The sequence below is a fragment of the Podarcis filfolensis genome (genome assembly GCF_964270895.1).
Source record: "Podarcis filfolensis genome assembly, chromosome: 4".
NCBI lineage: Eukaryota > Metazoa > Chordata > Lepidosauria > Squamata > Lacertidae > Podarcis > Podarcis filfolensis.
Genome location: NC_139607.1, coordinates 25,945,016 through 25,957,483, shown reverse-complemented (window position 1 = coordinate 25,957,483; position 12,468 = coordinate 25,945,016). Strand labels below are relative to the sequence as shown.

General features: G+C 41.7%; 1 long non-coding RNA gene across 1 annotated transcript in view; it reads right to left on the bottom strand.

Annotated features, from left to right (window-relative positions):
* The window catches only part of LOC310761289, a 374,003-nt gene that overhangs the window by 286,681 nt on the left and 74,854 nt on the right, over positions 1-12,468 (bottom strand). The gene's annotated exons all lie outside the window — the stretch shown is intronic.

The following is a 12,468-nucleotide window of genomic DNA, read 5'->3' as shown; positions in this document are numbered from 1 at the left end:
AAGCTTAAGGTAGTGTAATGTTTATTTTAATCAGACAATTAGCTGAGTGAAAGAAGGACAGTTGAAACCTGTAATCGCTTGATGGACTGAGTGGTCTCTTTCTGCTTACGCAAAATTAGAACTAAAATAAGGATAAGAATGATTGGCGCTACACACACACACACACACACATAGATATACATGGGGTGTACAGAGCATTGGCTACAGAAAACTAGCTCCCCCAAGCTCATAATATTAACATTCTTCTGAGTTTGCAGCTAGCATGAACTGCATATGAAGAGAAAGCAAAATAAACAGTACTGTGAATAAAATCCTGATTAACAACGTACGGATATTGAACTGGCGGGATGAAGCTAGAGACCATTTTCAAAGGAAGCATTCACTTGAACTGTGATGCTTTTAAGACATAAATGATTACTTGAATGGAAAGGGAGGGAGGTTAATTGGTGTAGCAAGTACTTTGACTTCTGCTAGGATCTGACTTCCATTTCAATTTGCATATTATATTTCCAGGAGTATGCAAAGTAACTGTGGTATAAACGTTGCCCCTTCAATGTGTCATCGACCCCTGCATGACCCAATGCAGTGACTAACTAGCATTGCAGATTTACTGGTTGGTTTAATTTAAAATTGTTTGGGGGTTGTTGTTTTTTTTTTAAAAAAAGTACAGGTCCATCCAAAGTAGATTGTATTGACTGATCAAAAGTATTGATTGCAAGTATTTTTTTATCTTCCCATCCAATTCCACAAAAATCTGTAGATAAGATAACCAATCTGTCTGAGGTGTTTTAAAAGGTGTTTTAAAAATGCATCAGTGCAGTAAAAGGACACAGTCAGTAAACAACAATAACAATTAAACAATATAAACAGTAATAATGCAGCAGTATCACTGCTACGGGGCATTCAAAGCATTTGTGGTTTTAATGCTAGCACTTCTGTCCCGGTTTCTAATGTTCATTTTACACTGCTTTACCTGTTGCATTCTGGAACTGTTGCTTTTTGCTTCATATACCACCATGTCACACTGAATTTCATTCACAACAGTAGCCAGGGGGTGTCGCACAACAGCAGACATCATTGGACACGTCACCAACATAACAGCATGTCATGAATTCTGGACATGTCACCAACACCCCAGCCTTTATGTGCATGTATTCTTCTGTTCCCTCATGATTCCCCCATGATGGTGGATAACCACCCCAGATTTCATCCCAAGATTTTGCAGCTTATCTGAGTTGCAAATGGATCGTTCCTGGAGGCAATGAATGGAAATGAGCACTAAATGCCCATTAGATTCCGATAAGAGTTCAAGAAGTGGCTTTTACGTTGTGTGAAAAATCACATAAAAAAACCAAAACTGAGTAACAAAAGATGAGGAAAACGGAATGAAGTGCTGTCTGAATGCTGCCCTCATTAAATGCCAGGGCAAATAGAACCATTAAAAATGGTGAATATCCCCCCGTGCCAATATAAGCACTAAGTAAAGGTCATTGTTCCACCTAGGTTATCCACAGAACGGTATGGTAAAAATGTATTTGTTGTGTGATATTGTAAACCACTTTGGGAAGGGATACACACACACACACACACACACACACACACACACACACAATCAAGGCATCCTACTCTGCCACCTTCCCATTTTAACCTTGGAATAACCATTAGTGATAGACTGAGGCTGGAATTACACGTGATGGGCAGCTGTGTGATTCTTTGGGGAGGGGAATTTCTTTTATACAATACTTATTGTGCTGGATCTCAGGAGAAGAAAATGCAAAAGTTGGGGGTTTTTTATGTAGTTGTATTCCAGCGGCAAACAACTTACTATGATCTTTTGTCATTCCTCAGATGCATTTTGATGAGTTTATTCCTCTAGAAACTGCCTGGTTAAAGTGTGTCTTCACTCCTCATGTCACTTCTACTATGTTTCTTATTCTCCCTCCAAAGTGTTTATATGACATTGCAGCTTAGATGCTGCCTACTGAATGGGAATATCTTCAGTTATAGCACCTTCTGGTATTTATTTATTTATGGATCATCAGATCTGAGTGCTTCAACATCTCCTCTGTGGCTGGAGAAAATAATTTGACCTCTAAAAGATAAAGGTAAAGGACCCCTGACAGTTAAGTCCAGTCGCGAATGACTCTGGGGTTGCAGCGCTCATCTTGCTTTACTGGCCAAGGGAACCGACATTTGTCCGCAGACAGTTTTTCGGGTCATGTGGCCAGCATGACTAAGCCACTTCTGGTGAAACCAGAGCAGCACACGGAAACGCCATTTACCTTCCCGCCAGAACGGTACCTAGTTATCTACTTGCACTTTGACGTGCTTTCGAACGGCTAGGTTGGCAGGAGCTGGGACCAAGCAACAGGAGCTCACCCTGTCGCGGGGATTCGAACCGCTGACATTTCGATTAGCAAGCCCTAGGTTCAGTGGTTTAGACCACAGCACCACCTGCGTCCCAATTTGACCTCTACAGAAAGTTGAATAGGCAGTAATTGCTTATGTTTATTGGAATGTTGTAAAGTGGACATTCAGGATCTTAGAGGGAGTTAGAGCATTCCACACAGCCTAATCAATGAAAAGTTTCTTTAGCATCTTTATGAACTGTTTCTTTAGATTGAAAAATTGGTTCAACATACATTGGTTATTTTGGGTATACTGTATTAAACTCCACTGCATCTTAATAAGAATGAATTTGCAGTTCAGATTGATGCGGCAATGTAGAACTGATAATGTCTCTTTCAGGCATATGATGCAGGTGTGTCCTCAGGTGCCAGAAACTGATCAGAAATTATTGCTTTGTTTTGTAAAAATCATTGATATCTGCAGATGTTAATGCACTTGTAAATTATATTCCTGTGATGTAGGGGCTGACAAAAAGACAACAAAGGTAAATCCTGCAAACACTTATGGTTGTAAAGAGACTTATGCTTCAAGACCACCCATTACTCAATGGTCTCAAGATCTTACAGCCCTTTCCATATCTGAACGTATATCTTATAATCATCAATTCCATTTGGATATCTGTTTGGACATATGGAGTGCTTGTATTAATGTATATGTTTACATTAGTATTGCTGGATTATTCTGGTTGTTAATGTGAGTTATTGTTGTTTCTTTTTCTGTTTTACTTGCAATTGCAATATCCCTCTCTCCCTCTGTTACTATATCCTTATTGGCCCATCGTCATGCTGGCGGACCCACAGAGGGTAAGAAGAAGAAGAGTTTGGATTTGATATCCCGCTTTATCACTACCCGAAGGAGTCTCAAAGCGGCTAACATCCTCCTTTCCCTTTCTCCCCCACAACAAACACTCTGTGAGGTAAGTGGGGCTGAGAGACTTCAGAGAAGTGTGACTAGCCCAAGGTCACCCAGCAGCTGCATGTGGAGGAGTGGGGAATCGAACCCGGTTCACCAGATTACGAGTCCACTGCTCTTAACCACTACACCACACTGGCTCTCAAGTAAGGGGTAAGGGGAAGCCTACGACCCCAGTCTGGCTGAGTAAGCCAGTGGGCAGCCCGGCTCATTTACTGAACAAGTGGGAGGGAGGAAGTGAGCCGGCTGACCCCAGGCAGCCTTTCTGCACTTATTGCCTTCCCCCTGGGGGCCACCACCACCATAAAGAGAAAGAAGAGGAGAGTTAACATTGTCAAAAGGACATCACTATTGTGCCATACATTAGAACAGGGGTTGTCAACCTGGTCCCTACCACCCACTAGTGGGTGTTTCAGGATTCTAAGTGGGCGGTAGGGGGTTCTACAGCACAAGCTGAATCCTCCTTCCATCGAGCACTGATGGGCGGTAAAGAAATTTTAAGATCAAGAAAGATGCATTAGTGGGCAGGAGGTATAGAAGGTCGACGATCCCTGCATTAGAACTTAAACCAATGTTACAAAAAAGCTGTAACAAATCGCAGCTGTCATCAGTAAGACTACAGAATTCTGTGCCATCCTTAGAATAAAATCTTACAAAACAAATGGAACAATTAATCTCTCTATGCTACCATTTCACCATGGGGTCAGTGCTAATCTGAAGCGTTTTCCCAGCCCAAGTGTAAGAAAATCATGGAAAATCTGGCTGATTCATATTTTGGCTGGTATCAGTTGCTCTGCTCTTCATTTATTTGCTGATTATTTGTTTTAATTGAGGGCCCCATATGTTTTCATGATTGTTTCTTCATGCATGAGTATGAGGATTTATGCAGTCCTAACTCTCCATTCTGCACACGTGTATTTTGCCGCATCACAAAAAAGCCAGATACTGCTTTTTCTGTGACAAGACATAATTCTGTGCATTGGTACACATGCAACAACAATGGAAAGTTGCTAATCCAGAGTAAATTCACTGAAAGTATGTTGATTCATTGAAAGTATTCCTAAGCTTTCCGGAACAAGACTCTGAATTGCTGAATTTACAGGTTTCATTAAATGTGATGGAAAGTTAAAGCATTTGTAATAATGGCTGCACATTAAAGGAAAGTACACTCTAAGCATCCATGTATGCATGCCTACTCAGAAGTAAGTTCCAGTGCATTGAACAATACTTAATTCCAAGTAAGCATGGACTAGATTGCATTCTGAAGCATTCTGAATACTGGTGGAGTTACATGTCACAAGATACTTTGTGGAAAATGGTTCCTTGAGAATTTGCTTCAGACCACTCCCTCTATAATGGGTTGGATCCAGACTTAATCATGCTTAGAGGAGATCCATTGGACTCAATGGAGCTCAAAAGTTAGACATAAATCCCACTGATTTCAGTGGGTCTACTTTCATTAGAATCCAAACTGGTGCTGAGCAGCTTCAACTATAGTTGGAACGATGTCACTATCATCTAATTTCTATTTGTACATTTTCCCTATGGCGTTCCCATCCAAATGACTTGACTCATTCCTTTCACATCCGTGCCCTTCAGTAAGGGTTTCTGTAAGTTTCAGCTATGACTTTAATTCAACTGTATAAATATTCAGTATATTGTTTCAGTATATAATGTTTTCAGTTGTGTGTGTCCAGCATTCCTTGTGTGGCCTGGACCTGGACCTGGACTATTGGACCACGTTAACAGGGTATCCACCTGACTAAGGATCCGGCCCAATGCCTTATCAGCTAGTCGAGCCAGCCCCGGCTGGGGACAATGTGTTCATCTTCTCGCCTTTGAGTTTTCTCAAAACGCCCTGACCAGCTATAGATGATTCTAATGCTGCAACCGTAAAGGTAGAATGAAAGGAGAGGATTGTCTCATCCAACGTGCTGACAAGCTCTCGCAAGTAGGGCTGAAGTGAGGATGGAAGAGCACTCTCATACATTCCTCTATTTTTCAGCTTTTTTAAAAAATAGAATAACACTTTTTCATCCCCTTCGTGGGTATATGAGTTTTTGGCAGCTCATATAACACTTCTGCATACTGATTGGTTTTTAGACTGTCCTTCATCACGTCAAAGTGACCACACATACTAGATCATAGCCTAACAAATGCATATGCTAACAACAACAAACAACAACAACAACAAGAAGAAGTTTATTATTTATACCCCACCCATCTGGCTGGGTTTCCCCCAGCCACACTGGGTGGCTTTTGTGCTGTATATATTTGTACCCTTATATTTTTTTTAAAAAGCAGAGACATCACCTTGCCAACAAAGGTCCGTATAGTTAAAGCTATGGTTTTCCCAGTAGTGATGTATGGAAGTGAGAGCTGGACCATAAAGAAGGCTGATCGCTGAAGAATTGATGCTTTTGAATTATGGTGCTGGAGGAGACTCTTGAGAGTCCCATGCACTGCAAGAAGATCAAACGCATCCATTCTTAAGGAAATCAGCCCTGAGTGCCCACTGGAAGGACAGATCCTGAAGCTGAGGCTCCAATACTTCGGCCACCTCATGAGAAGAGAAGACTCCCTGGAAAAGACCCTGGTGTTGGGAAAGATGGAGGGCACAAGGAGAAGGGGACGACAGAGGATGAGGTGGTTGGACAGTGTTCTCGAAGCTACCAGCATGAGTTTGACCAGACTGCGGGAAGCAGTGGAAGACAGGAGTGCCTGGCGTGCTCTGGTCCATGGGGTCACGAAGAGTCGGACACGACTAAACGACTAAACAACAACAACAATTTTTTTAAAAGGAAAGGAAAATAGAACTAACATTTGGAAAGTTTCTTGCCAGCTGCCTACAGGTTAGTCACCACAGGCAATTTGGTGAGTGGCCGCTGATAAACCTTCCATGTAACATCTGAATAGACATGTGAAAATACATCTGCCTGGCTTAGTACTGAATCCATTCCATCCCGCAAATCCAGCCAGGCATGTGGTCAAAAAGCTACACAAGATTCTCTGCAAATTTATAGAATTAAAGAAGAAATGTTGCAAAATTGCCACAATATCTTAGGCTGCAATCCTAACCCCACTCACTTGGAATTCAGCCCTACTCAATTTAACAGGACTAATTTATGAATAGGCATGGTTAGGTTTGCGCTATTAGCATTTTCCCAGCCCAAGTGTAAGAAAATCATGGAAAATCTGGCTGATTCACATGTTGGCTGGTATCAGTTGCTCTGATACCGCAACAAAAGGAAGTGTATTTTAGAACCAATTTTCTTGTAAAGGATTTTTGTAACTGAAAATATACAGAATGTATACTGGCAACCAACCATAAATGCATTATCTTTGGAAAGTGTGCACATGTGTGCATGCTATGCACACTTTTGTTCATGTGTATACAGCCTAGGACCCACGTACCTACAGGACCGCCTCTCCTGGTATGCCCCGCGGAGGACCTTAAGGTCCACAAATGACAACACTTTGGAGGTCCCAAGTCGCAAGGTGGTTAGATTGGTCACAACTAGGGCCAGGGTCTTTTCAGTACTGGCCCCGACTTGGTGAAACGCTCCGTCACAAGAGACTAGGGCCCTGCAGGACTTGACATCTTTCTGCAGGGCCTGCAAGACAGAGCTGTTCCACCTGGCCTTTGGTTTGGACTCAGTCTGACCCTTATGTTTCCCTCCCCTTATGGTTTTGATCTATGGGCTACTATTAAAATGAGGCTGCATTTTAAATTGTATTTTTAACCTGTATTTTAAATTGGGTCGTCCCCCCCATTACGTTTTTATTGTAATTTTACTGGTGTTAGCTGCCCTGAGCCCAGCTCTGGCCGGGAAGGACAGGGTATAAATAAAAATTTATTATTATTATTACACATACATTCATATACAAAAAACCATTATGATTCTGAATCAGTTTAAAAAGCCACCAGCAGCAATCAGAAATGCTTACGTGCTGCTAAAAAAAAAAAAGTTAGAGACTTTCCCCCTACCACTGTACCATCAACAAATGAAAATCAATTGAAATCAATTTAGCTCAGATAAAAAGTCTCCATCCCCTGCTGTAGCTCATCTAGCGCACTAACAGCTCCCACTGATGAAACAGGTGCTTGTAAATTAATTAGCCTACTGAAACACACCTTAAAATGAATTTCCCAGAACACCCTGGCAGCGAGCCATCTTGGTCCCAGGAGCTGATCATCATTCTGTAAATATTGAGATTTGATAAAGTAAACGCTGCGCTGGCAGCAGATGGTTTGGAATGCTCTGTTGACATTGCCTGCGATTACTTGGATATGAAGACTTTACTTCTCATAGGCCTCCTCTGGGAGCCACAGGAGGACTTGATCCCCTCTCCAGCTATTTGCCTCCTAATTGAAAATCCTTATTCCCAGATGGAGCATAATACTGCCGCTTCAGGCATCTAGCTCTGCACTGCTTGACTGTTGATACACGGGTAATTGCTTTCAGTAATGCAGGTTAAATGTGACATTTAGTGCTTAATAAAAATTATCAAGGCCAAAGCCGTTTATCATTCTCACACTTTGGGCTGACAGTTCTAAAGGCATTCTCAGTTCATCTGAATTCTATTTTGAGAAAGGAGGCAGTGCCAGCCCACAAGTAAAAGAACTTAGACTTCACACACACACATACTTTGATTTGGAAGGCCTGGCTATTTCTTTAATCTTAAATAGGCTACTTTTTTCTTTTTTTAAATCTATTTGGCATGCCAACACTCCACATCTATTTACAGAACTATAGTGAAGTGGTCTCAGATTAGACTAAGAATGTAAAACCTCTTCAGCACTAAACCTTTTGCCCACAGCAAGTTCTTATCCTTGCCTTGTCCCCTTTGTTGGAAAGCTTGGTCCAGTACTTCCCATTATTGGAGAGGTTGTCCAAATTTGGACTGCTTAGAAACTACTCTGTGTTTGAGACCTTTCCCCCTGCCAACAATACCATAACGATAATGGTTTTCGTTGCTTCTGCTTGTTCTTTCACCTGTGGCAATGTACCAGATTGCAATGTGGCAGGTGCTTCTGAGAAATATTTTTAGCCTTGCTGAAACCCTTTCAGCATCTCTCAAAATTCCCTGGATGTTTAGGTAGAGGGGGCTGAACCATCAAATGTTGCTTAAGCTGAAACACCACCCACTTTAGGAGTAAGCCAAGCTGAGTATCTTCACCCACTTCTGTGAGACGATTCATCTCCTGAAAAAGTCTAGCGGGGAATTTGGGATAATTTTTGAGGGGGCAGGTGAATATTAAGGACTTTATGTGTGAGGGGTTCTTAAATTTAAATGTGAGGTGGCTCAGGTTTTCATCTCTTAAGCTTTGCCTCCACCCAGTTTTATTTTTCTAGAAAAAGACGTGCCGGAACTCACCACGAATGCCTCCCTTGTTCTCTTATAATGGCAATGGCGCCCACCTGAGAGGTGCCAGAACTGAGTTCCGGCATGTTCTGGTTGAAAAGAAGCCCTGCCTCCACCTCAAGCAGCAGCTTGCTTGCTCGGGCCAAGTTCCAGAGACAGGAAGCTTCTGGAAAAAATGCTACATGGCGTTTCTAGGAATGTGGCTGAGTAGCCAAGACACATGAACTGGAGGCAAGGCTTTCTCTCTTTTTTATTATTACTTTTTTAATTAATTAATTTATACCCCAAGCATTTTTCCCTGAGCAGGGACTCAAGGTGCCTATAATTTTTCCCTGAGAAGGGACTCAAGGTGCCTTACAGATAAGATACAGACAGCTAAAAACAGGGGAGGGAATCATTAAAAAGCAAATGAACATCAGTACAATTAAAACACACACACATATTCTTCTTGGTAAGCAATAAAGGGTGTCAAACCCAATTCTGGCAGCCTTCTCATGCAACAGCCATTCTGCTAGCCAAAGATTTGTTCTTGGTGCAGTGCAACAGCTGAACCCAATGTGCGTGTGAAAGATGTCATGCAACTGCTTTTTAATTTTAATATTTTTACTTTTACCAATTCTTATTCCTATTCTCCCTTACAGTTAAGCTTGTGCACTACTGTATTATATGCCCAACCATGACAACCCTCAAACTTCCATTGGATCTCATCCATTAAGAAAAACTCCTCATATTTAAAGTTAAACCTCCAAAATTCTTTATCTGCCCCTGAAGATTGATTCAAGATTGATTAAGCTCAATGGGTCTTACTCCCAGGAAAGTGTGCATAGGATTGCAGCGTAGAAATATTTGCAGCCCATCTTTAAGAAAATGAGTAATTTGCCACTCTCCCTGCAACAGAAAACAATGTCGCAAGCACCTAATCCTATGCTGGTATTTTGCAGATACCTCAGTACTTCTCAAAACCTCACAACCATAATGTACAATTTCCCCTAAATTATCAAGTAGCCATAGAAGGTTATTATTTGCTGCAGATACTTCTATCTTTTCTCTCCTTGCTGAAATACCTTTGTATTAGACTCTCCTCTGGGGGAAAATAATTTTCATAAAAAAATGTAGTGGATGCTTAAGTAACTTAATGGATAAAAAAATGCTTTGCGCTTCTGAGATTGCTATTTAAAGACCAACCCGTTGCTTTATGTAAAATAAGCATTGTAGTCTTGGAGGTCTCACCTAGCATTTCTGTACAAATCACTGAGGGAAAAGCACTCCCTTCCCATGCACCCCCATAAACTAAAACACATTTTTAAGCTTCATTGCTTCCGTTGGACAAATAGGCCTTTTTGCCAGTTCCAAAAGAGTGAATATTACTATATAACACTCTCTCTCTCTCTCTGTATATATATATATATATATATATATGAAAAGGGGGACACCAAACACCATTTATTTCCCAGGAAAAGAGACCCCTGACAATTAAGTCCAGTCGTGAACAACTCTGGGGTTGTGGCGCTCATCTCGCTTTACTGGCCGAGGGAGCCAGCATTTGTCCGCAGACAGCTTCCGGGTCATGTGGCCAGCATGACTAAGCGCTTCTGGTGAACCAGAGCAGCGCACAGAAACGCCATTTACCTTCCCGCCAGAGCAGTACCTATTTATCTACTTGCACTTTGACGTGCTTTCAAACTGCTAGGTTGGCAGGAGCAGGGACTGAGCAACAGGAGCTCACCCCGTCGTGGGGATTCGAACCGCTGACCTTCCGATCAGATACTTAGTATTATGTTTACAATGATAGCAACCTGCTGAGTTTTAAAAAATCAGTAATTTAATGGTATGAAATACTGTATAAAATTCCAAACAGTGGCAAAGGTGTAGTAATTGGAAATTAGCATGATATATAAGGGTTCCACTGCAATTTCAAGAGGGCAGGTTTGAAAAGCTTTTTAAGCTTCACCAAAGTCCATTTGCAGAAAGCAGTTCATTAAAAAACAAAATGTGTCTCTTGAAAGATTTTCAAGGGTAACAAGAGTACATACAACGTCTCTGTTTTCAATTCATAGAGTCATTTCTACAGGTCTCACACCACCAACACATACATACATGCATACATACATACATACATACATACATACATATAAAGAATTTATCCTTGGGACACTGACACAAAAGCTTTGCACATGCATGAAGCAAAAGCAGCTTAAAACCCCCAAAAAACAAACAGTGCTGAGATTTTTCACAATAACTAACGTTGCTGTTGACTCCACACAGAAAATGCTCTCTTTCTTTCTCCCACTAACACACACACACTTTTTAAAAAATAAAAAGAGAGGGAGGAAGGAAGATTTATTTCTTAAAATCTAGCAAACCTACCTACCCACTTAGACTTCAATACATAAAATCCCATTGAAGCCCAACAAGCCCAATGGCAGCTGTATGTGGCAAACAGCAGCTTCAGCGTACCACAGTGTCTGCATCATGGCCAAGAAGATGCCCCTTGTATTGTGATACTTCACCTAAGTCTTGCAAAATTTCACTAAGCCTTGCAGGACTTTGCCAGGCAACTCTTGGGCCTGGCTGGTGACTAGTTCAATGCTCCAGCTGCCTGCCAACCTAGCTCCTCTAGATGAGAAGTAAAATTGGTGTGCAAATGGCTGGCAGGAGTAGATTTGTTCCAGCAACATAATGGAGGCTCAGGGAGATGGCAGCAAAGGGGTCTTCTCCCAATCTGGCCCCCAAGAGAAGCCATAGGGCCAACCCTGGCATTTCTTAGACGAATAGTCACACTGTGTATCAATTATTATTAATATTGTTATTACTGATTTATTAATCACCTTCTAAACAATTTCCTGCTAAAGGTAATTAAAAGCAGTTTAAAACACAAGAATAGCAAATACATTTAAAACAAGCTTAAAATCCCAACCAGTGGACACTCATGGTAAAGACCCATTTCTCCAGCTGGGAAAGCCTATCGGAACAGCCTTCGATTGTTTCCGGAAAGCACAGATAGTGGGTGCCTGTTGTATTGCAGCAGGAATGCTGTTCCATGGAAGAGGGACAGCCACAATAAAAAAACGTGCTCCAAGTTCCTGCAGAGTAGGCTTCTGAGATCTTTGGAACTTGCAGGAGAAACTTTCCTACAGATAGCCATGATTTACTGAACATAAAAGGGATAAGGCAGTCTCTCAAGTAACCTGGTCTTGAGCTGTATAAGGTCTCATATTTTAGTACCAACACCTGGAACTTGGCCCAGTTGCAGATTGGCAGATCTCACAAACAATTTAGCTGCTGTGTTCTGCACCACCTGCAGCCTCCGGTCCCACCCTAAGTGTAGCCCCACACAATAGGGTTGCCATATGCCTGGAATTTCCTGGATATATCTGGAATACTGCTGTAAAATGTCAGGAGAAATCTCAACAACTCCCCCCCCCCCCGAAAAAACACCCATGAGGATAGTGTGTGGCCACTGCTTTCAGTGAATGTATGAACTGGGTATGGGGAGCTTGATTAGCCTGCCTTTGATCATTACAGCGAAACATCAGGAGGAGATGTGAGGACTCCTAGCCAGTGCTCTTCAGAAATATGACTGCATAACAAACCCTCAAAATAAATTTCTTATTCTTTTCTTAGCCACTGATCCACAAGAATATTACCCACTACCAGATCCCTATACTTCACCTGGAAGTAAATGAAATATGCCTCTAAACACCTGTATCAGGTAAATATGAACAGGAGAGTTCTGTTGCATTGAGAGCTTGTTTGATAGGCTTCCTATAGGCATCTGGT